This window comes from Terrapene carolina, unplaced genomic scaffold (genome assembly GCF_002925995.2).
Source record: "Terrapene carolina triunguis isolate 2854851 unplaced genomic scaffold, T_m_triunguis-2.0 Scaffold211, whole genome shotgun sequence".
Lineage (NCBI taxonomy): Eukaryota > Metazoa > Chordata > Testudines > Emydidae > Terrapene > Terrapene triunguis.
Genome location: NW_020664562.1, coordinates 31,770,246 through 31,792,203, shown reverse-complemented (window position 1 = coordinate 31,792,203; position 21,958 = coordinate 31,770,246). Strand labels below are relative to the sequence as shown.

The following is a 21,958-nucleotide window of genomic DNA, read 5'->3' as shown; positions in this document are numbered from 1 at the left end:
TTCCCTCTGTTTCAACAAATAAGGACTTTTACAGATATGTATATTGGCCCCAAGAAATAGAATAGTTTACTTACTATTTCTATTTATTCTCTCTTTAGGACAGGTATCAAGAGTATCATTAAAGTCTGAATATAAAATATAACTGGAACACTTCAGTATTACTAAAGTGCACTGTTTTTACTATATTGTACAAAAAATCATTTTGTACAGGCATGATTATTAAATGTCTGCACTCACACAACAAGAAATATCAAACCTCATCCTTAAAATTCCATATTCATCAATAGCAATATACATTAATTATAATCACATAGCAAGATGAAACATTAATACAATATCTTGCTAACTGAATCTGTTGCCTTTATAAATCAAAGAAATTGATAAGTAACATTATTTTCATTTGCACTTCTAATTTGACAGATGATCAAAAGCTGTTACTCCTGTCAAACCACTATCAGTAGAAATGGGTCCAAAACAAAACATCATATTTAAAATTTGCAGTTTGAACCTATTCCTATAATGATGGACTGAATCATTTTCTATCTCTAATTTTGGGAAAATCTGGGTTCAGATCTAGATTTCAAACCCCTGTGTATGGATCTGAGATGTTAGTGTGACACAGTAGGACTCTCTAAGTTTGGTCCAATCCATGAAATCTTAAATCCCAGCCTTATCTTCTTGCATTCCTCGTATTATTGCAACACTGGGCATTAGTATTGGAGCACTATTACATCAGAGATGATGAACAGACTTTTTTTTTTGTTGCATACATTTAACTGCATATTTTTTCTTTTCCACCTGTCAGAATTCCAACAACCCATTCAACTGACATATATGATGCACATATATGATGAGGCCTGAAAGCTATTTTAAAATAGATAAATAAATAAATAAAAATCAGGCCACCCACGTTTTTGATAAAGGCATGAATTGACAAATGGAAGGGAACTACCTTCAACAGTTTTTTTTTTTTCCATTTTCAGCAAGAAGGAAAAAGAATGACAGTGTCACCTCTCAGAAAGTTATATATATATATATGGATAGTAGGGTAAAGTCTTTTAGCAGAAAACATGGGGTGTGTGGCATTTGTATCAATCAGGACAAGACAATATTCTTCTAGAACAGTTTGATTCTGACTGACAATGACAGCAACTAATGAAACTGCTTGTTTACATGTGCTTATATTAAAATTGCTATTTCAAATACACTTAAAAATTCCTAGTTACATTAAGTACTAGATAGCATAATAGCAAAGTATTACTTGGTATACATTATGACCATGAAACTACGAATGATTTACATTCTTTATATATATATATAAAAACAAAAAACAAAACAATGAAAAATTTGTTACTATTTATTAAGGTTAATAAAAAGCACAGGGAGTCTAAAGTAATTGTTTGCTATTATTAGATGCAGGTTAATGCATCCTAGATATTTTCATACACTTGTGGATGAGTAAGTAAACTTATCTTTACAGTAAAATGACAGTGAATTAACAATACAATTGTTAAGAGAGTATTTAAATGAAAAACTATACATTTGAATAGGTTAGTTAAAGATTATGTAGAAAATAAGTTCAGAGTCCTGACAAATTTCTCAAAATATGAGACTATTCTACTGTATTAACTAAGCCAAATCAAGGTCCCTCCTTTCCTTGTACATTCATCCTAAATTATGTGGTGAGGATCCCTGTTTTATGCACCACAGCAGTACAGACATGAGGCAACACTGACTGATTGCAAAGACATTTGATAAAGACTACAACTTTTAAATTGGGAGAGTGGGTGACAGATGGTGGTTAAAGGGCCTGAAGCAAAGCCTTGTGGGGAGTAGGGCAGGCTTGCAGGAGGCAGCAGCTGCATTCATAACTCCTAAGCAGCGCGCCACTCTTGATGAACTGTAGGTGAAATAGTTCTGTTCCTTAAAGCCACAGGATGGCAGCCATATGCTTCTGTATCTTTCTCCATGCTCCCCAAAAGATAGTGCACTAGCACCTTCTGAACCTCATGTTGCTGTATTTCCCATTTCTCTGTCGGGCTACACAATTTCTCTCTCCTGGAGATCCTAAAATCGCAAGCAGATAAGCTGAGGAACAGAAAATTACAGAAAAAATTCATTTGTGCTGATCTGCACAATAAACAGATTTAAGTGACATCTTAGCAAAAAGGTAAATTATATGGTATTTACATGGCTGCATAACCACATATTACGTGATGCCCTGGCTATACTGAAAGAAACCAAATTCAAACACTAATGCAATAGGTTAGAGCGGGGTGGGCAAACTTTTTGGCCCGAGGGCCACATTGGGGTTGCAAAACTGTATGGATGGCTGGAAAGGGAAGGCTGTGCCTCTCACCAAACAGCCTGGCCCCTGCCCCCTATTCGACCCCTCCCACTTCTCACCCCCTGACTGCCCCCCTCAGAACCTCCGACCCATCCAACATCTCTGCTCCTTGTCCCCTAACCGCCCCCTCCCGGGACCCCCCGCCCCTAACTGCCCCTGGGATCCTACCCCCTATCCAACCCCCCCTGCTCCCTGTCCCCCGGGACCCCCTGCCCCTTTATCCAACCTCCCAGCCCCGGCCCCCTTACTATGCTGCTCAGAGCAGCATGTCTGGCCGCCGTGCCGCCCGGCTGGAGCCAGACATGCTGCTGCGCTGCCCTGCAGGAGCGCGCAATCCCGCCGCCCAGAGCGCTGCCCGCGCAGCGGCGTAGGGGGGACAGCAGGGGAGGGACCGGGGGCTAGGCTCCCCGGCCGGAAGCTCAAGGACTGGGCAGGACTGTCCCGCGGACCGGATGTGGCCCGTGGGCCATGGTTTGCCCACCTTTGGGTTAGAACCAAATCAACAACATATAAGTCACATGGGATGTCATCCCAATTTATCTCATTATTTTAACTTTTTCTGACAAAGTCTTAAGTAAAAACAGGTGATGAAAACACAGGTTTCTATATTTTGTCACCTGGAGGGATCCTAAATACAAGATAAAATGATTTGACCCCATTGTAGCCATAATTATGAATACACACAAGCAGTTAGACACGGTTTATGCCCATTAAGAGAAAACAACACAGTAATAACCACTGAAAGTAGAACTGATTCTGTCATCAATTCTCAAGGATCTTTGCTCTTCTACAAATATTTAAAGAAACACAGTTGCCCATGATCCCAATGTGGCTGGTACTATATAAGAGTTAGAATATCTGACACAAGCATTGGCAATGGTAGCAAGCAGCAGAATATAGTAATGATGCTGTACTTAGAGAACAGCAGCACCTCTCCCAACAATTTAATCACTCCTTACCCTTGGTTGTCTCTTAATGGTATATCTACACTGTAATTAGACATTTGTGCCTGGCCCATGCCAGCTGACTCAGGCTCATGTGGCTTGGGCTGTGGGGCTGTTTAATTGCGGTATAGATGTTCTGGCAGGGGCTGCAGCCCAAGCTCTGGGAACCTCCCACCTCACAGGTTCCTGGAGCCCAGGCTCCATCCTGAGTGTCTACACTGCAATTAAACAGCCCCTTAGCCCAACCCCCATGAGCCTCAATCAGCTGGCATGGGCAGCCATAGGTTTTTAATTGCAATGTAGACATACACTTAAGTGCAAGTGGCCAGCTCTCAGCACTGCATCCCATAGCCACCTCTCAGCTATGCTCAGCAAAAGGTTCCATCTGAAACTAAGAGGCAGTTGGCACGGAGCATGATCCTGAGCTCCATTCAGGTGAAGAGAAAAAGAAATCAGCAATGAGAGGGGAAAGGAGAGAAGAACAGCTATGGGGGTAAAGGAGAGAAACAGGGGGAGCACTAAGCCAAAAGAGGAAATGGAAGAAAAATGTTTTCAAATCGGGTTAGGTCTGTACAGGCTGCAGTAGAGTTTTAGTGGATTCTAGTGAATTTTGGACAAGGCTGTACCATGTGGCGCATGAAACCTAAATTACTCAGCTGAATAAATTTTGTGGCAAAATGGATATTATGTAGCAACGTTAACAATTGCCAATTTTTTACAATATATACAGCACCCAAAGTCAGTACAGTGATTTACACAGAAATGAGACACAGTGTATGTCTCAAAGAGCTTACAATTTAAAATCATTGGCAATGTTCAGTTTGACTGAAATCATTCTAAAAATGAACTACTAAATGAACATAACTGCAGAAGGAAGACTTTAGACTGGATGACTAGCTGAAGGCACGCATTAGCATGAGGGGCAGAAGGTGCTGAATGGGAGCAGGCAAAGCGACGCCATCTGGGGATCTTTAACTGTGCAGGCATAAAACTCCATTCTTACAGAGTTTAGGAGCCCTGCTGAGCAACTGTCTGCCTACTGCACGGTGTCTAAACTATGAAGGGATTTCATGTAGCACAACAGAGAAAAATAGTTAACAAGTGGAACTTCCAGATCTCCCCAAAATTGAGCTCTATTCCCAAGCAGCTTTGGCACCCTTTATGGCAGTTAGCTGTCTCCTCCCAGAGTCCTTCCACTGATCCATCTTTCTGCCTCTTTATCTCAGTGTATGGAAGAGCAGTTTGCTTACCATCTTGATGAGCTGGGTAAAATAACTTTTACCTCACTGCCTCCCATTCTGTTCTGTTAAAGGCAGTAGTGAAGATGCAAGAAATCCACTGAATTCCCTCTTATGCGGAACACACAGAAAGACCATAGACATGGAGGAAAAAAGGCAAAATGGTAGCAAAAAAGCTGAGGAGCTGGTAGATGGCAGGAAAAGAACAGTTACCATAGTAACTGTGGTTCTTTAACATACATTTCCTGCAGGGCTCCACACACAGTGATGTACATTCCCTTCACATATAAGCTCAATCTAGAAGCTAAATCCAGGGAGCAATATGAAGATATGGCTGGAACGCCACATAGCAGCCTTGCATATCTCAAGAACAGCCATTGAGGCAGCTGTAGGTATTCAAATCCCTGCTAGTTCATAGCAAGCGAATATGCATAGTCTAATCCACTTCAAAAATATCTGGGTGGAACCTGACTGAATTTTAGGATTACCCTTGTGCTTATCATAATACAAATTATGTAGGTGATTTATAGAAAAATTTAATTCTGTTTAGAAAGCCATTTAAGTGCCTCCTTCACCTCTAAATAATACAGACTCACCTCCCATGGTGACTGGTGCTTAGAGGAAAAAATGGTAGACAATAATTGTTTGAGGGAGAAATCAGAGATCACCACAGATAAAATACCACCTAAGGCACATCCTATTCTATACAGAGGTTCAGCCATTGGTATCAAGATTTCAGTCTCTCTTAGCTGATGTAGTCTTTAGTGAGAGATGATGCAGGGAATATTCTGACACAATGAACCAATCTGAGAGCACATTTACATCCCTAAAATAAAAGTAGCTCCTGAACAGGAAAGAACCCATGCATCAATTTTTTTCAAAATAATGTGGTCACTGTAGGATAAGAGAAAATAGTAGAGTCCTGTACCAGTGGGCAAAAGGACAAAATCACAACCAGATGCATTTTATGGAGCTGCAGGGAGAGACCAGTTTCTCTGAGAAGAAGCAGGTGGTTCAGAAAAAAGGGAATGGAAAACTGGAGAACATAAGAACTATTTTGTCTTACTCAGAAGGAAACAACTTCATCCTCTAGAAATCTCCAAAATATAGGTCTCCTACTTTCTGGCAGATAATTCTGGATTTTTGAGCACTCTAGTCTATCTAATTTGGTCATTCAGCCGGTATCCATACTAACACACCTCACACTGGGATGTTGAAATTGGCCTTGCTTATAGCACAGGAAACCTGATCCATTGGACAGAGACCCTGACTGATCTACTGGCAGACCCAGCACATTGGAGAACCAAAACTAACCAAACCAAGCTGAGGTTATAAGCAGCTCCTTGATCGTGTTCCATAAGATCTTCTACTGATCCAACAGAATGAGTGGAATCGGAGGAAAAAATATATGGGAACGTCTGGCTCTAGCCTAACTGAAATATGTCTATACAGATACTGAACTTCTCCAAATCTTGAAGCCGAAAGTTGCACTTAATATTGTGCTCCATGGCAAACTGATCCACTTGATCTCGGAAGCAGATCTTTGGCTATTGCCTTTTTGAGAAACTACTTCTGTTTGGTGCTGTACTTCTTGCTGATGTCATCTACCAGGATATTGTCTTTTCCTGTAAGATGGGGATCTATGAACATGATACAGTGAGAGGCACATTGGCCCTTTTGGCCTATAAAGAATCTTTGCCTCCTTTAAGGAGCACCTTTCTTAGATTTTAATGCTATCACTATGATTATATGAACTTACACTTTCTATCGTTCATCAGGAAGCCATGAAGTTCTGGAACCAATCTCAGTTACAAGACAATACATGAAGTTGGATCTTCTCCTGCGTCTAAAGAGGCCTTAGATTAGGAATTGATCCAGATGAACACCTCAAATTAATCCTAAAACATCCATCAACAATACTACCAATAGTGGAGTTGGGTGAAGAGTTTGCTTTTGTCATCATGTCCTTGTTTTATCCACCACAATAGGGAAAGCACAACTGCAGGAGGTATGACAATCTGTCAAGTCCATGTTAAGGGGAAATGTTCCACAGAACAAATAGGAGAGTTAGGCACCCATCTTCCACTGAAAGGGCAGTTAACTGACTTTTGTTCCTTTAAAAATCTCTCATAAAAATCTAGATGACGGTAGTATTTAGCCAGAGCTGAAATTATCTCAACTGAAGTTGAGCCAGAGAAATGATAAATGTGCAAAAGAAACGAGGCCCAATGGCCAAACTACAGCAGAAGCCACTTTGAACATAGCTTGGAATCAGTATTGTGGGAGATACGATGTGGTGATTATGGAGTCCAGAACCATCCGCATGAAATCCACTTGTGAAAGGGCAAAAGTGGATTTTGTGATGTTAACTATTAGGTTCAATAACAGGAACAACTGGCAGAATATCTTGAGGTCAGACTGCAACTTTGAGGCAAATGGTCTTCTATTAGACAGTTGTCGAGACACTCAGATGGGCCACTAATATTAAGACATTTGATTAAAACTTTTAGGGCCATGGAAAATCTGAATTTCAGAACCTATTGTCAGCAATGATGGCATTCCACTCAGAACCAAAAGTATTTTCAATGGGCAGGGAGTATCACAATATGGAACATGTGTCCTTCAAATCAAGAGCTGTAAACCAATTCTGCTGACACAGGAAAGAAACTATGGATGCCAGTGTCACCACGCAGAATTTCAGTTGCCTACTTTACTTATTCAAACATCCAAGCTTCATCATTGGATGTGACACCTAGCCTCTCTTTCGTGAACTAGAAAATAAAGCAAATAGTATCCCTTCCCATTCTGTTGCTGAAGGACCTCCTCTATGGCTCTCATTTGGAGGAAAGATAAAGCATAGCAGTTTTGCCTGAAGTTCCTTTGGGGGCACTGGGAAGTGGATGGGTGGGCTGTCATGGAGTGTGACTGTATAAAGTAACCTCTCTCAACATCCTTTACAATCTCCAACATCAGATCTAGGAGAGTGGGATAGAGAGCTCCTGCATTGTTGTTTGGAATAACCTTTAGCATCAGAGCTTTCCTTATGGGATGACATTGCTGAGTCCCGAGGCATCAAGCTTTTTTTGAATGTGAGGCTGCTTGTCCTAGATTCAGACCAGGACCTCCAGTGTGCCTGAATGCTCAGTAGCAGATGATGAGGCCTATATGTCTGCCTCCCAGAGATGGTGCTTGAGTCAGACTGGATGCATGCACCTCGAGAAGGCTAGCATACAAAACAGAATTCAAGATTATGTCCGTCCCTGAAGCAGAAAAGGCACCAATTTAAATCAGTTAAAAGAGTAACTATCATTGATTTAGTTTAATTTGGTAATAAACTGAAGTAAGCTAAATTGATATTAGCTACTCAAACCAATTTAAGACTGCCTACATTGAAAACTGCACCAATTTAACTAATTCATTTAGAAACTGATTTAGTTAAACTGTTGAAACTTCTGTGAGTAGACTGGGCTGCAGAGTGTGCTCATCAGTCACAAACATAGTACCAATGCAAGAAGAACAACGCTTGAAGTTGGCAAATTTGGCCACAATCATCCAAAGCACATCAAGCAAGGCAATCTACCATGAAGTGGAAGATGCTGAATGGAACCTAAGGAAAAGAAAGAGTTAAACAGGGGCAAAGCTTTTTGGCACATGTTGGAAAGTTATCCCCTACTGTAACTATTATAATTTTATACTCAGAAGAACAAGAAACAGAGTGGTTTTCTTAGAGACACACCCAGGATGATAATGACAGACATTCTGAGGGCTTGTCTACATAGCGAGTTAGTGTACAGCAAGCCCTGGTCTGAATCTACAGTGCACTAGATTGCTGCACACTAACTTGCTGTGTGGATCTTCCTACTGCACACAAAAGGTTCCACAGTGCACTTTGATGTACCCTGTGCAAAGCTAATGTGCTGTAGGTTCATACCCTGGCTTGCCGTGCAATGTGTAGACCAGACCTGAGTTTCTACTTGCTGCCTACAGTTGTCAGTATTACTTCTGGGGGAATTCTGTGCCACTGTGTGCATGCATAATTAATGAGCCATGCATATTTTTAATTTTTTTTGCCCAGAAAAAAACTTCTGACAGAAAGTTGCTGCAGTCCCGCCTTTTGCCCACCAGAGGGCATTGTGGCACTAGAACAGAGCAGCAGCTCCAGGCCAGCTAGGAAGAAAAAAAAGCCTGCCTTCTTCTCAGTGCCTCTCGGGCCAGGTCAAGAGACAAGGGCTATAGGGAGACAGACAGCATGGGGCTGCAGGGAGGATCAGACAGGGCTACTGGGGGAGGACAGACTGGGGCAGTGGCTGAATGGGAGTGGAGACAGAGCCACAGGGGGGAGGGAGGTGCAGGGCCACATGGGGACAGGAGAGAAGGTGCAGGGCCACATAGGGACAGGGGGTGGCTGAGTGGGGGCACAGAGACACCTGGGAATAGGGGGAGGGAGTGCAGGGCCACATGGGGATGGGGGGAGTGGGTGTTTGAGTGAGGGTGGAGGAACACATGTGGACAGGGGGTGTAAGGACACATGGGGGAGCTGGGACACATGGGGACAGGGGCAGATGTGCCTGGCTGAATGGGAGAGGATAGAGGTCAGCCAGAGTATGCACGTGGGAAGCTCCATAACAATCCCTCCCTGCCTCCCAAAAAAACCTGTTCCATACTTTTCCCACCCATACCCAGCAACCCTCCAAGTTCACACCCAGGCTCCTTCCCAGCAATAACTTCCCTCTCTGAGGGGTATGGGAAATACTGTTCTGTATTGTAGTTTACATGAATTATTACTCAGAGTTCTGTATTAATATGCCTAGTAAGGAATCTATTTGTCAAAAAATATTTCCTGAATCTTTTTTGTTGTCTGTACTGTTACAGACATACTTGCTGAAATAAATGACCAAAAATAATTGAAACTGGTGTGATTATATTGTGTTATTTTGACAAAATATGTAGAATTTGAAAATATTGTGTGCAACATTTTTAATTTTTATTGCAGAATTTTAATTTTTTTGGCACACAATTTCCCCAGGAGTGCAGTATGAACCAAGTGGCAGTTGGGCTGTGCATCCTTATATAACCTGAGGGGTTTTGTGCACTATGTAACTATTTTGAAAGTTCTGAGGGCACATACATCAGTCAGAGCTGAGATCCACACAGGCAATATCCAAAGAAGAAGTGGCCATTTCTGTAGATGCATGTGGCACAGAAACAGACTTATGCAGATATGTGCAAAAAGGTAAATTATCTATGTCACATATGCTTGTAACCTGAGCTGCAGTTCTCACATACTGTAACACACAGGTGCAGGAGATGCTCAGTCTTTCCAAGTCTAACTTTAAGACTCTGTTGACTTCGGCAATAGAACTAAATGGCTGAAATTCATTAAAGAAAGAAAAAAGGAGCTTTCTACAATGTATCATGCTACTTTGACACTTTCTGACTTCCAATACTCATTTGAAAAATGCGTGCCAGAAAGCATCACTAAAGTGGCAGTCCCAAATTAAAATGGCAATAGCACAACTCAGTGAAAGAGATACTGAAACAGTGTCATGTTTCCCTAAAACCGCCTGGAAAGATTTTCTTATTTATATTAGAAATAACTTATATTTTATTTAGGAAGCCCAAATTTTTCAAAATTAGGTGCCGAAAGACAGGCCTCTACATCCACATTTAGGAACCCAAATTGACTTTGGTGGGAACTGTGGGAGGTCTGCCCAATTATGTAGGTCTTTAAATATGAATGAAAAGGCAACTTTAGGCATTGAGTTCTGAAAATGCTGACAATCTTTATTTCACTAACATTTGCACATATCATAATCAATCATTAATATTTGCATTAAACACATTCCATCGTTTATAGACCCAGTTTTTTCTCAGCATACACATAATTAGAGCTGGCAACTAACTCATTTTTCAGTTCAGTGGCTGAGCTGAAAAATCTGGGGGAAAAAACCCTTTGTTTTTGATGGACTTTTTTTTTTTCCCCCCCTCACCAAAAACAAAACAACCAAGTTCTTTTTTGGTTAAATAAAATATTTCATTTGGCATTTGTTTTGGCAGCTTATATATAAATATATAATTATTTTTTTTTAAACCGGCTAAATTTTAAAATAACATTTTGTTTAAATTTTTTTTCAGACTGTTCCCACCTTCCCCCGCTTTTTTTTTGCCAAAACTTTGACAGATTCACCCAAATTCATTAAGTTTTGGTCAAGCCAAAATTGAATTTTTTGGTACATAAGCTATTTGCCAAAAAAAATAATTTCTATTAATTAATGCACAAATTGAAGAGCAATAGAAATGGGCAGAACTAAAACTGAACACTGACAACTGTAATTCTGCCACTTTCTAACTTTCATATGCTTGACTTTGCAAACCAAATATTCTTTTAACTGGGGGTTTTGTATATAATTTCTAAGGATTCGGGTTTTTTAAAGAAAAAAGGTAAAAACAAATTGAATTATGTGCAACTATAACACCATCCAGTATGTACTATCATCAGGGTTGGAAGCCTGAACCTTCAGCACAGCATAGAGTAGAGTAGACTATCACTTTAAGCTACAGGACTAACTAAATTAGCTGGCAGCGGCTGGTATTCCAGAGGGGAACAGAGCACTGAGCTCCTATAGCCCCAAAAGAGACAGAGAAACAGAGTGAGTGAGCGTGTGTAACTGAGCTGCTGGGGCCACATGCTGGGTCTGGTTTGGGTGATGAGGGGAAGAGGATACCCAACAGGGGTGAAAGTGGGCTAGTACGGGCCGATACAGCGTACTGGTAAGAAGCCGGTACCGGCTCGTACACAGCCCATGTTAAAGTGCTGCCGCGGCTGCGCTTTAACGTCGCTGTCCTGTTTGCCTCCCCCATTGGCGGCCCTGCCGGTAGGGCCCTACTGGCAGGGCTGCAGACGGGAGAGGCAAAGGGGCAGCGACGTTAAAGCACTGTGGCAGCAGCCAGAGCCCCGGGCCCTTTTAAATTGCCACCGGAGCCCCAGGTAGCAGGGCCCAGCCAGTGCGGATGGGCTGGCTGGGGGAGGCTGACCCCAAACCCTGCCCCTTCCACCTGAGGCCTGGCCCCCATACTGGTAAGAAATTAATATTGCTTTCACCCCTGGTGCCCAAGAAACAGACTGACTGAGAGGAGCCTGGCCTAGTTCTTCCCTCCCCTCCCTTTTCTAAATGGGACAGTTCCAGATCCCCAGAATGGAAGAGAAAAGATGTGAGGAGGGAGAGAAGGAAGGAACACTGGGGCTAGATGCCAGTCTCAAAAGGGCTTACTCACTAGGAGGTGACCAGGACCAGAAAGTTGTTCTTGTCCCTTGCAGTGCTCCCAAGGGGGCATGAACCACTGGGGGCCATGTGCCAGGATTGGCTGTCCCACCATGCCCTGGGCAAAAAAAACAAACACACACAAAAACCACAACTCCTCTCCCCACAGCTGCTCTAGCAACTCCCCGTACAGAGTATGCTGCTGCTGCATTGGTGACAGAATCAGCCCAACCTCAAAAGGTGTGAGCACTGTGCTTAGTTGTTATTTTGGCAGGCTTCCAACATTTTCTTGAAGACTGCAAGTGATAGTAATGGCAATTTTTAATACTTTATATCTCAGCAAAAGCTTAACAGAATTTCATGTGACAAAAAAAACAGCACTTCACTAGCCTGAGGGAGTTCTCCGTGCTGCAAACAATGGAGGCGTCAGAGATTCTCAAAGAAAAAGTTGCAATAATCCTTTATAATGGGAAATATCAGGTAAGCTAAATATAGGGGTCACTATCAGCTGCCCCCATAATACGATTACATTTTTGGATAAATTTTCACAAATTTGAATTGTAACAGTTACTGGGAAGTAGGTTGAAGAAATAGCAACAACTGAAATGGAAAATAAACAAATATTGATGAAGGTGCTTGCAGTCTTCCTAGAATAAGGTCATTTAGACAGTCAATTTTATTTTGGTTGTTTTACTTAGCATATTATCCATAAGGACCAGAAAGTGACATTTCAAGCTGACAATAGCAAGCAAAATCAAATAAACCAATTTCCAGTTTTGCATATACCCTTCCAAATATTTCTTGCTAGATTCAACAGAGATCCCTCATTTTTAGTATCTGCCTCACAAAAAGCTTCACTTATTTGTCACTGTATGACTTTTTAAATAAATAAACAAGAATAAAATCTTAAACAGCAATGCTGGAAGTCTTTTTCGGGGAGGGAAGGGGGGAGGAGAGACGACACAAAATTTAACCTTTTCCAACTACTGCAAAAGTGGAGAAAATGTAAACTTCTGGTGCATGGTCTATCAGATTTCCATGCTGTGCTCTGATTCTACCAGTCACCATTGCAGATGTCCATGGTCCATTCCAGACCCCTTATTTGACTAGCTTATGTTGTCACATTAGATAGCTCAGTGGTTTGAGCATTGGCCTGCTAATGAGTTCAATCCTTGAGGGGGCCATTTAGGGAACTGGAATAAAAATCTGTCTGGGGATTGGTCCTGCTTTGAGCAGGGGGTTGGACTAGATGACCTCCTGAGGTGCCTTCCAACCCTGATATTCTATGATACTACCAAGAAAAAGGGCAATGATGTCACTAAAACATTTGAATAAGGATGCATTACTTACAAAGCTCATACAATACAGAGTGGAGAGAGGATAAACAATAATAAATAGTGCTATGGAAACAAATCCAGCTGCAGAACTGCAAAATCAGGACTGCACTATTCCCAATATCATGGCCAGAAAGTAGCTCATAAGTAGACATACAGCACCTATAACAGTACTAGTTTTTCTTCACAAAACAATATTGGATTCAGAAGAGGAGAAACCAAAAGTAAGATTCAACATAGGAGAGGACAAGTGCAAATATATACACTGTAGTACACTTGTTCTCTTTCACTTTTACCTTCTCACCCTTGAATTATTAAAGAAAATAAATTACATTTATTTAGTATTACCTACAGGACTTTTACTCTTCAAAGTACTTTACAAACATTAACTAACATAACACTTGAGTTAGGTTGTGCTTTTCATCAGAGCAAAGCCCACAATAACCCCTAATTCAGGCGCCCAGTCCTGTGCAATACCTCTCTTTAGGTGGATAAGAAGAGCCCAAGACTTCAATATCCTTGGGGCTCAAATTCCCTTGGCTTCCCTACTCCTTGGGTGGGTGTGTGGGTGTGTGTGTGTGTGCGTAGGAAGAGTACAAGAGTCCGCAAGTGGGTCCTCAACCTGTTTCCCCCCCCCCCCAACCAAAACACCACACGCTAACTTGTTTTCAGGGAAAAGGAATTATTTTTGTGCGCAAAGACAGAAATAAATCTACTCATCCAAATGCAACACGTTTTCATTTGCCCTGAGAGTTCAGGCACCAACACTATAATCCAATAACTATTATTTGGAAAAGCATACCAGACAATGACATAAAAAGGCGAATCCAAAGAATCCCACTACATTTCAGAATGCGTATTTCCAGTAAGACTGCAGTAATTTACTAAAGAGTAGGGGTTATTAATCTCTGTGCTCTTTTCTGAAGTTCAGGAAAAAACAGAGGGGCATGGACATGCTTTCAGATGTGCCAAATTCAACTCAATTTGCTATGCAAGCCCGAAATTTGGCAGGTTTTTCCGAATTTTTACCCCCAAACCATTATTTGGGTTATATGCAAAAACAAAATGCCACGGGTATTTTGGAAATCATCTTGTTTATTCTGAGCCTGATTGTGATCTCAGACTGTGATGAGAGTCAGGAATAACTCCCCTGAAGACAATAGTTGCACCAGTATAGAGTTAGCATAAATGAGAGCAGAATCAGACTTACCATATCTATCTCTAGTGAAAACGCATTAGTGTAAAAAGCGTAGTGATGTTACGTAAACTATCATAGTTATTTCACAAGATTAAAAAAAATTCTGTATCTGTATATGGATTAGCCAAATTAGATATAAATTATTCAGTAAGGTTCCTTAATATAACCATCTAAGAATCACAGGAAATGTTAATTGATAACAAAGCCACATGATAACTGTACAGCTCCTAAACTGTAAGTTTAGGGAAAGTAGGTGGCAGGTGACAAAAAAGGGCTAAAGCAATCTTTTTAGGGGAACAGGAGGAGTTGCCATTCAGAACATAAACCACATAAGATTAGAGCAAAATGCCAGCGCAAGCCACAATAGTAGAAGGTGGATGCCATGCAGAGCATCTAATTTTGAAGAAGCACCAGGATGGGACTAGGGTTGCCAACTTTCTAATTGCACAAAACTGAACACCCTTGCCCCACCCACTGCCCCGAGGCCCCGCTCTTTTCTGAGGCCCTGCCCCCACTCACTCCATCCGCCCTCCTCCATCGCTCGCTCTCCCCCACCCTCACTCACTTTCACAGAGCTGGGGTAGGGGGTTGGGGTGCGGGAGGGGATGAGGGCTCCGGCTGGGGATGCGGCCTCCAGGATAGGCCAGAAATGAGGGGTTCAGGGTGCGGGAGGGGGTGTGGGTGTGAGCTCTGGGAGGGAGTTAGGGTGCAAGAGGGAGTTCTGACCGGGGGCAGAGGGTTGGGGTGCAGGAAGGGGGGTTTGGGGTGCGGGCTCTGGCACCTTACCTCAGGCAGCTCCTGGAAGCAGCCGGCATGTGCCTCTGGCTCCTAGGTGGAGGCGCGGCCAGGCAGCTCCCATTGGCCATGGTTCCCGGACAATGGGAGCTGCCAAGCTGGCACTCGGGGTCAGAGCAGCGCGCAGAGCCCCCGTGGGCGCCCCTGCGCCTAGGAGTTGGATATGCTTCCGGGATCTGCACAGAGCCAGGGCAGGCAGGGAGCCTGCCTTAGCCTCGCTGCGCTGCCAACTGGACTTTTAGCAGCCCGGTCAGCAGCGCTGACTGGAGCCACCAGGGTCCCTTTTCGACTGAGCATTCCGGTCAAAAACCTGATGCCTGGCAACCCTACATGGAAGTGACTTCTTCTACAACTTTCTCTTTGCTCTCTGAGGCCCTTTCTAACTCTCACACTACTCACTCCCCTAATCCTCTACAATCCTCTTTCCTGCAAAATGCTTTAAATGTTTGGTGGGTTAACTGAAAGGAAAAGACAATCTGGGTGGATATATGAGGCACAGAGAGAGATTTATATGGCATCTTGGAACAAACAAACATCATACAGCCATTCTGTTAAAGTGCTCTGTACACAGGGCCCAGGGCAAAATATACCAGGGAGATAACCAGATGAAGGTCCAATCTCAAAACAAGGTATTTTTTTTTCTGTTGTTTCTGTGTTTTTTTGATGTTTCTTTGTTTCTGTCTTTGGTGAATTACTGTTAATAGGATATAGAGTTTTTTAAATGCATTGCTTAGAAAAATAATGGTTGTTTCATAGGCATGACAAGCAGGGAACAGATATGTGCAGTACAGCAATCCTTAACAGTAGTATTAAACCGTTACTGTGGATTATTAAAGGCTATCAGGCAGATTTGTCAACATTACACCAAAATATATAGTACGATAATCTGCTGTGCCTTTACTCACATTTTACACAATTACAGGATTACTTATTAGAGTAATGTATCTTGTACCTAGTTCAAGTTAACTGGTTTTCAATTATTTCCAAATCAATATGCAGAATATCTGCTCAGCAAAAGCCCAAAACATATTTTGCTAATTTCTGATACATAAAGGAAGGTTTTGTAAGGATCCACAGGACTAAAATCTGTATCTGTGGAACCTGGGACAACTGCCTTCCCACATTGTCATAGGGAGGCCACACAGAACCACAAACAAGGAGAACTGTGGCGATTAGGTGCCTCAGAAAGTACCGCCCAAAGGGTCTGGAGTGACAGCATCCTGTGGCTTTCCAGTTGGCACATGCTCACTATTTAACCCTGGCAGGTTGCCCAGGAAGTTGTCTGGGCAAATATGCAGACTGCTGGTTTGCTGTGACTCTAGACCTCATCCTGCTTATTGATCTCAAGTCTTTGACCCCAGCCTGCTTCCAGCCTGGTAACTCTCTCTGATCTCTGGCCTCCAACTTCAGCCTGACTCTGGCTCTTGCCTCCTGACTATAGGCTGGTAAGTACCTCTGATCTCTGATCCTTGCCTAACTCCAATCTTGGCTCTTGTCTATTGATCCCAACTCTAGCAATTACTCTGATTGATACCTGCACGCTGACTACCACCTCATGACTGTCCTTGTCTTGGTGACCCCAGCCCAGCTGTGACCCTAGACCAGACTGCTGGTGTCCTAGTCCCTTACAGGTATAGAAGAACGACATATCAGTAGGCAATTGCTACAATCCTCACTACTTCAGTTTGGTAACAGAAGCACTGACTAAGAACTTTGCAAAACTCTTTCATAAAACTAAATCAGGAAGTCAATAGATTTCTGAGAGAGTTTCTTATGAGCAGTTATTTTATGGATAAAACACAATTACACATTATTATTTGCAACTCAACAGCTGTATCTTGATATTATCGTGTCCAACATTTGTTCACAATAGTTTTGTTTCACACTTGATTTAACAGCTCTGAGATGACGGCATGCTTTGCAATAAAACCCATCAAAGAGAAAAAATGAAAGTTATGAAAATAAAGTATGCAACAGGGGAAGGAAGAGAGTTGAAATTAATGGAAGAACACTCTTAGTGAAGGGAAACCATCTTTTTGATATTCATTAAATTGGCTCAGGATTGAAAATCTATTTTTATGCTAGGGCTTATGAGAGGGAGCAGGGGTAGGCTATGAACGCCAAGGAGTGGAAGTGCAAACTTGAGATTGAGTGGTGTATGGTGTGAGGGAACAGAATTTTATTACAGTCTAATAATTTATTATTTGTATTCACGGAAACACATTTAACCCATAATTCTGAAGAAAGCTTTTTGTTTTGTTTTTGAGTTACCCAACTTGAGTTATTTACAAACACCGAAAGTGTAAATTTGCTTGGTATATAAAGTCTGGATGAAGGAAGTCCTACACTGCTAGATACAAGGAATATCAATATTAGGTTTACCTCTTGCAGACTTTACCAAGTTTATTTTAAAATATTAAGCATTTATGTTTAACATATATAAGTGACACTGCCTCTCCACTCCCTTTCCTGCATCCCATTCCATAACTCCCAAGATTCTCTCCTCCTTTTAGGTCTACTTCAGACCTCTCTTATATACCCTCTTCCAGAGTCCAAACCCTCCATATTTTCCCCACCTCCATGTTTGAAGTCAGTAGCAAGTCATCAGTGAAGTTGGTTGCACCATCTATTATTCAGATTGCCTGACACATTCAATTATAATGGATTTCTACATGGGGAAATTTACTGGCAGAGCTATACCAGTGTAATTATCTGGCATAGCTATGCCAGTACAACTCCATGCGTGGCACTTTTATTCAGGAATAGGAGTGCCATTTTCTGATTGATCTTATACCATGTTCAAAGCAGCATAAGCTAAACAGAAAAATGCACCGTTATACCAGAAGTGTCCACATAATGAATTATACAGACATAGCTATGACAGTATAATTATACAGGTATACCTGTTCCAGTAAATTTCCCCATGTAGACAAGCCCTAAGACCCTTGTTTTAAATTGCATATAATTTTGCCAAACTAACCATTTGGGCTGAAACTTTCCCTGCCAGGTATCTGCCTCAGGTTGAAAATTTTTGGAAAGTTTCAGCAGAACTGAGAGCAGGAATCCTGTCTCTCCTGGGCCCTCAATGACCCTCCTGCCAGCACACAAGCAACAAGGAGGAGGAAGCTCCTTGACTTGAATGCTATGGGGACAGGAGCTGGAATGGGGGTGAGAAGGAGGATATTGGGACAAGGAACCTGGTGAGACTGTGACTGGCAGTTGAGGGAGGGAGAACTGGGATTTTTTGGGAAGAGGACTAGGGGCTCAGGCAGGGGACAGATTGGGCAAGGAGACTGGGTACTGATGAGGCAGGGTTGGGCAAGGAGACTGGGAACCAGTGGCTGGGGGGGGCGGGGAGGGGGAAGAAATTAGGATGGGAGGGACTGAACACTAAACCTGAACAAAGAGCTATGGAAGCAGAGAAGACTGGGACTGTGTTTACAAGGAGATTGGGAGCCAGTGGGAGGGGCAAGTGTTGGAGGGAGTGGAGACCCAGATCTGACAACGAGCTAGGGTGCAGAGGGAGAACTGGGAGTGGCTGTCCAGAGAGACTGGGACAAGGAAACAGTGATGGAGGAAACTGGCACTAAGTGCCCATGGGGGTTGGGGAAAAGACTGGAGTCCAGGGGGCAAGGGAGAGACATATTGGATGAGGGAAGAAAGGGAGAACTGGGACTGGGTGGGCAAGGGTACTGAGGAGAAGGAGTTGGGGCAATGGGCGAAGCTGATGCTGGCTGGGTCAGGCAATTGGGGCTGGGATGAGGAGCCATGGGGTAGAGAAAAGACAGGACTGAGACAGAGACAAGTTACACTTACACAGCCCTCCCCTACTCCCCCCAAAAACATGTTAAAAGAACATCAAGGTTGTAAACTAAGACACTCAAAAGTTAGGAAGCACCAGTATTTAGGTTGCCTGTGCATCCTTAATTTAGCCCCTTGTGAATACGCATTGTCTTCAGTTACATGATCACATAGTATTTTTTCAATTTCTAAAATTATTTCTAAATTACAGGGGATCTTCAGCCCATTTGAAGTTTTGGAAGCAGAACCAGACCTCCCAGTCACTAGCAAGAAAGGTTGTGGCTCAGTCCCTGAAGACGTTTAAGATAATCCTTTGTTTTCAAAGTTAACTGCCTGGTCAATGAACCAATACAGAACTCCTTTCAAGAAAGACAGATATTACAATTATGTACAGCACAATTTAACAGAAACATCAACATTTGTTAATGGAATCAAAAGCCAAAATGGGTCCCTGCTTGTAATAGAAAACAATCTGTCAAGGATGGGCCAGTTCTGTGGAACTTATTTGCTCATAGAAAGGAAATTTTCAGATAAGAACAAATAAATCTATTTTCTCTTGTACTAGAAGTCCGCAAATCTAATTCAGTAGGGTTGGGAGAGAGAGAGAGAGAGAGAATTAGATTCTAGAAAGGACACCAGAAACACCAATATTAAGGTTGTCCAACACTTTCCATTCTGATTCAAATATTTATAAAACTTCTATCTGCTTGGAAGACTAAAGATTTGAAATAAATTTTGTTCTCTTTTCTTTGCATAATAAATTCTAATGCTGCTCTAAATCTCAACACATCATTAATACATTACCTTTGACATAGAAACCCACATGATCTTTAGCAATTATGGATCTTGGTAAGTTCCAACATCAGGAGAATTTTAAATTCAGTAAGTGATATACTAAGCTTTAGGAAATGAAGAAATTCAGAGGACTAGTTCTCAGTTTTAGATATTTGGTCCCTATGTTGATGGTGGCACAAAGAAAGTCACATCTGAATATTAGGACCATCCTTCTCCAATTAAAGTCAGTGGCAAAACTCAGGATTAGGCTCACAGGACCATATCCAATATCCATTGAAGTCAATAAAAAGACTCCCAATACAGTGAATTCAGCAGGAAGATTAAAACGGTAACTTTAACCTAAAACATTTATTTCAGTTAAAACTAACTCTTTATGCACATAAAAAATAAGAGTTGTCTGATACATTAATACATAATAATCTGTCAAGATAACCAGATGCAGACTAAACCAGTGTTTTTCAAAGTTCGGGTCGCGAGCCAGTACTGGGTCACGGCATGTAAGGCACTGGGTCGCCTGGCTCAGCACCAAGTTACCCTAGCGGCTCTGGTCAGCACCACCAACCGGGACGTTAAATGTCCCGTCGGCAGTGCTGCCCAGCTAAGGGAGGCTAGTGCCTACCTGTTCCGATACCGTGCTGCGCCCAGGAAGCAGCCAGCAGCGGGTCCGGCTTCCACGCAGGGGGGCCACAGGGCTCCGTACACTGCCCCCGCCCCAAGCATTGCACCCCCATTGGCCGGGAGCGGGAGGGGGGAGGACGGACAACGACGCTGCCTGCGGGAGAGAGCCACATAGAGCCACTTATGCGCCTCCGCCTAGGAGCTGGACCTGCTGCTGGCCGCTTCTGGGGCACAGCGTGGTCCACGGTGCCAGGACAGGCAGGAAGCCTGCCTTTGCACCCCGGCTGCGCCGCTGACCAGGAGCCGTTGGAGGTAAGTCCACGCCCCAATCCCTTGCCCCAGCCCAACCACTCATCCCCAGCTCCACCCGAGAGCCTCCATCCTCAGCCCAATGCCCTGAGCCCCTCCCACACCCTGAACCCCTCATTCCTGGACCCACCCCACAGCCCTCACTCCTACACCCCAACCCTCTGCCCCAGCCCTGAGCCCCTCCCAAACCCCTCATCCCCAGCTCCGTTGAGTCACGGGCATCAACAATTTTCTTTAACTGGGTCCCCAGAAAAAAAGTTTGAAAACCACTGGACTAAACAGCCTCACAAATCAGACCTTTTCTCCTATCTACTATCATACTATATATTCTCCTCCTCCTCCCCACCCATTTTATCATATCATCACAGCCTTATGTCTGCCCTCTAAACTATGATATATTGTGAGTGTGAAACATAACCCATCTGCTAAACAAATAACCCATCTGCTAAACAACTTTGCTCTTACCCAACATCACTTGTGCACAATTACAGTAATAATGTGTTTCAAATATTTAAATTATACAGTTATTAAAGCTTACTTACAGTAACTTCATTACAGCAACCATAAGTCAATATGTATTCATTAAAAATAATAGAGGATTAAAAATAAACTCTTAAACATAGCTTGAATATTATTTTAAATCAGTAAAACCATCTAGAAACATTGTTATTTCCTAATAATTTTATCATTATAGTATGAGGAAGATATCAAACTTCAAAAGCCATTTAAGAAGTATTATCAGATTTATTAATTCCTTGGTTACATTGGGTGGATTGGAATGGTCAAAAGTTATAAAGTACTTATCAACCCTGATATTAATTATGGTTGAAAAGTAAGGTGATGGTGCTTTCCTCCACTTTTAAATGCCCTGTGATAAGCCAGTTTTTATAAAGAGAGAGAGAGAAAATACATGATTGTGAAAGAAAGTGGCAGCATGGGAATCACTGTTAGAAAGACACACTGATAGCTACTTCATAATCAGTTACCAGGCTGACAGCAGTGATTTATCTTCAGAATAGTGACTGAAGGCCAGAAAACCTATATGCACTGTTGCAGGGGTGGGCAAACTACGGCCCACGAGACCGTCCTTCCCGGACCCCAAGCTCCTGGCCCGGGAGGCTAGCCCCTTGCCCCTCCCCCGTTGTTCCCCCTTCCCCACAGCCTCAGCTCGCTCGCTCCGCCGCAATGCTCTGGGCGGTGGGGCTATGAGCTCCTGGGGCAGCGCAGCTGCAGAGCACGGCCTGACCCGGTGCTCTGCGCTGTGCGGTGGTGGCGGCAGCGTGGCCCAGCTCCAGCTGGGCAGTGCGGCTGTAGCGT

General features: G+C 42.8%; 1 protein-coding gene across 5 annotated transcripts in view; it reads right to left on the bottom strand.

Annotated features, from left to right (window-relative positions):
- LOC113407405 (ZZ-type zinc finger-containing protein 3-like) overlaps nucleotides 1–21,958 on the bottom strand; it is a 96,954-nt gene that overhangs the window by 55,491 nt on the left and 19,505 nt on the right. The window lies entirely within an intron of this gene.